This window comes from Octopus bimaculoides, chromosome 18 (genome assembly GCF_046866305.1).
Source record: "Octopus bimaculoides isolate indiv1 chromosome 18, ASM4686630v1, whole genome shotgun sequence".
NCBI classification, from domain to species: Eukaryota; Metazoa; Mollusca; class Cephalopoda; order Octopoda; family Octopodidae; genus Octopus; species Octopus bimaculoides.
The window spans coordinates 52,833,452-52,837,760 of record NC_142945.1 but is presented as its reverse complement, the minus strand read 5'-3'; the positions used below and the strand labels follow the sequence as shown (position 1 = coordinate 52,837,760).

Here is a 4,309-nt window from a genome sequence, read left to right as displayed (position 1 = left end):
AACACACAAACTAACATGCACACACAGAAACTAACATACACACACACACAAACTAACACACACGCACAGACAGACAGACACATGCACACACACACACACACACACACACACACAAGCTAACATATACACGGGCACACATGGACACACAACGCCCATGAGCATCTCCGTACTAATGTAACACACACACACTCACACACATACATACACATACACACACATATACACACACACACATACCTGCACACACACACACATACACACACACGTACAGCTGCAAGTTTATTTGATGCTCTTTAATTGGTGTCACAGATGAGCGTGGCGGCGGCAATGGTGGTGACGGTGGTGGTGGCGCTGGTGGTAGTTCAGGTGGAATCGATGCTATTGGTTGCGATGGCGGGGATGAAAGAGGTGGCAGGCAGAGGGGCGAGGGGTGATTGTATCGATATTATTGATGGTGGTGGTGGTGGTGGTGGTGGATGGTGACGATGGGGGTAGGGATGCCAGTGGTCCAAGGAGCGGCGATGACAGATGTGGTTTAGGTGACCCACGACCAAAAACATTGTAAATGCGGTCACTGTATTGCCTTGTCTATCGTGGATTACATGGGCCAATGTGTCCTTTCACAATTCTTAGAAAATACATCGTTTCGCAATACATCGGAGGCAAGAAAGCTCGTCTAAGCACGCGGTTGCCAGTGAGTACACGTCATTGACAAAGCGCAATGATGCCGAAATGCATTGGGTGTTCCCGCTGACCACTGCTGGAACGATTTCCGTCTCCTACTGTTATTTTGCTGTTTGAACAAAGCACGTCCATAAGAGTTGTTATCTATCATAGGCGGTGGTATTTTTGGTGGTGGCTGATAGCAGCGTAGGCGGTAGTGGTGGTGGTGGTGGTGGTGGTGGTGGTGGTGGTGGTGGTGGTGGTGGTGGCGGCGGTGGTTGTGGTGCTGCTTCTGCCGATGTTAGAGCTGGAGAAATGATTCTGATTTAGTTGTTCCAATGGATCGAGTGGCGGTGGTGCCGCTGACCACGTCATTGGTGGTGGTCACCTTCTTCCTAGTAATCATTGGTAATCGTCGTGGTAGTGGTCATTGTGGTGGTGATGGTTATTATTGTTGTGATGGTGACGGTGGAGTGATTGTGAGAGAGCCACAGATGACGTCATGAAGAGATGTGTTGATGGGGGAAGGGGTGACCGGGGAAGGGGTGGCGATGGGGATGTTTCTTATAGGATCGAACGTGAATCTAAAACTGATTATGTAAGAGGTGCTGAAGGTATTGCTGCTGGTGGAGCCGGCCCCGGGGGTGTTTAGTGAAGATAAATGAGGTGGCGCCGGTGACGGTGTCAGTGGTGGTAGCGGCGGTGGGGATGGTGAAAGATATAATGGTGGTGGTGGTGGTGGCGACGGAAGTATATGTTAATCGATATTGTAATGGTGATGATGAGGACGGCGGCGGCGATGGCGGCGGCGGCGGCGGTGGTGGTGGTGATGGTGGTGTTAGTGCTGCTTGTGGTGGTGGTGGCGGCGGTGGTGTGGTGGAAGTAGATGTTAATGGTGGCGGTGGTGGTGGTGGTGGTGGTGGTGGTGGTGGTGGTGGTGGTGTTAGTGCTGCTTGTGGTGGCGGCGGTAGCGGTGGTGTGGTGGAAGTAGATGTTAATGGTGGCGGTGGTGGTGGTGGTGGTGGTGGTGGTGGTGGTATTTCATGGTAATATTGATGGTTGCAGTGGTAGGGTTTCCTAGTGTCGATGATCATCGGAATAACGACTGCGACGGGGATAGAGGGCGGTGGGAGTGTTGCGGGGCGGTTACTGAAGATTGGAGGGGAAGGGAACAGGGGAGGGGAGAGGGGCATGGTAAGAGTTTTGTCAGGCGAATTACGCTAATTACAGTAAAACTTCATCAAGCACGCTGTTTGCTCAGGTTGTGTAGAACAACGGAACTTTAATTAAGGCGGTGCGACAGCCAACACCCCACCCCACCCATTCACACACACACACCTTTCACACCACCACCACCACCACCACCATCACCACCACCACCACCACCATATTCATCAGTGATTACCATCATCACCAATAACGACACCGTCAACACGACCAACATCATCATCATCATCATCATCATCATCATAACCATCATTATCCTCATCATCGTCGACGTCATCATCATCATCATTATCGTATCACCAGCACAGGCTGCGGCATCCATCACCACCACCACCACCACCACCACCATCATCATCATCATCATCATCATCATCGTCGTCGTCGTCATCGTCGTCAACATCATCATCATCATCATCAGCAGCAGCAGCATCGTAATCACCATCTTCTCTTCCATAGCCAGCGTTTCGTCTTACACACCGATAAAAAGGTTAATGAGTGCATGCCATCACCTTTGTCATCTCTGTCATCATCATCTCTCCGTCCCTCTCTCTCTCTCTCTCTCTCTCTCCCTCTCTCTCTCTTCCTCCTTTTGCTGTGACGTCATATCGTCTTCGCTACCACAACACCGAGGCCGATGATCCAACGCAGAAGTTATGTGGTTGTTCAACTTGCTAGAAATAACAACCAAGCATTTCCTAAATCGCACAGTAGCGTCTTAAATGTAGAGTATATTGTATAAAAGATCGCGGGTAACAATGCCAAAACAATGCGAGGTAAATGCAAAGTAATTCACAAGAAAACATATATATATGTATATATATATATATATATATATATATATATATATATATATATATATATAATCTTAGGAGTTTGTTTATGAAGCTGTCTGCGTCTGTGCCATATGTAGGTACGTGTGGGTGTGTTTTGGGGGGGGATCCTTTTTTTTTTTTTTTTCTGTCTTTTACAAAACGAAATTCTTCAACAAATATTAATTTATAAAAAGTTACTTCGTTTTCTGTGCCGAAAAACTAACAAACTTAACGCAATAAAATATTTTAACTTTATTTAATCTAAAATATTAAATATAATGATAATAAAGTTTTTGCTTTTAAATATTCCTTAAGCAGATGATATTTACTTACAGAGTTTTCAAACAAAAAACAACTCTATCATTATTATTATCATCATCATCATTATTATTATTATTATTATTATTATTATTATTATTATTATTATTATTATTATTATTTTTATTCGTTTATTGCTTTTTCTTAAATCATATTTGACATCTTTGACTGTCGCTCTGTTGTTTATACACTCGTCTATTTATTCTATGTAGTTATTTTGTGTAAATTTAAAAAGAAATAATTTGTTAACACGCCTTAATATATTGTGTAACGTCTCAGCCCCCGCTTCACCCCCACCGCCCCGCCTCCGCTTCCTCGTGTTGTTTTAAATTTGTTTCCACTCCTGTTTTTTGAAACACATTTGCGTTCGTTTTGTTTTATTCTTTGCTTCCATGGACCAACGCTGGTAGCTATAATAAAGAAGCTCTTATTGTTATCATGACTGCCTGCTGTCAGTGTTTGCCATCTTATAAAACATTAACCCTCAACATGGCGGTGTCCCAGCGGTAAACCAATGGCCGACCATGAAAAATATCATAAATACACAGAGGCCATACACACACATACATATCTCTCTCTCTCTCTCTCTCTCTCTCTCTATATATATATATATATATATATATATATATATATATATATATACGATGGGCTTCTTTCAGTTTCCATTGACTAAATCCACTCACAAAGCTTTGATCAGCCCAAGGCTTTATTGTAGAAAATATCTGCTGAAGCTGCCACGAAGTGGAGACTGAACCCAGAACCGTGTGGTTAGGAAGCAAACCTCTTACCACGCTGTCTCACTTGCTCCTATATTTATTTAATTTATTTTTATGTTTCAGATTTCTGTGATTCTGATGATAAACGAGTATTAACGATGATCATAAAGAATTTATGGTTAATACTGGAGTAATGGGCCGTAGGAACCGAAACTCGGGCGAATTTTTGTCTTGAAATAGGAGCGGAAATCCGCAGTACGAGCAAACAAATCGTCCTTTTGTATTCTCTTTTTTATAATTGTCATTTTACTTGTCTCTGTACCTTTTCTGTTTTAAAACCTATGAAAACTTATTTTTGAGTGGTTTTAGGGGGCTGGAACGGATTAATTATATTTTAGTTAATGTCAATGGGGAAAATTGATTTGTAAAACGAGTAAATCGTTAGACGAGTTCGGCCATGGAACGAATTAAACTCGTACTGCGAGGTATCATTGTATAAGGAAAACCGGATGTTGAAATATTTATTCCTTTTCCAAAGCATAAAATAGGGGTTATACGTTTCATCGAAGTTTC

At 43.3% G+C, this 4,309-nt stretch overlaps 1 long non-coding RNA gene across 1 annotated transcript in view; it reads left to right on the top strand.

The window, feature by feature from the left end:
- LOC149132106 (uncharacterized) overlaps positions 1 to 3,996 on the top strand; it is a 132,302-nt gene extending 128,306 nt beyond the window's left edge. Inside the window, exon 3 of the long non-coding RNA XR_016244886.1 lies at positions 3,860 to 3,996. This is a non-coding gene — a long non-coding RNA (uncharacterized LOC149132106). The remainder of the gene's footprint in view (positions 1 to 3,859) is intronic.
- Positions 3,997 to 4,309: the final 313 nt, after the last annotated feature.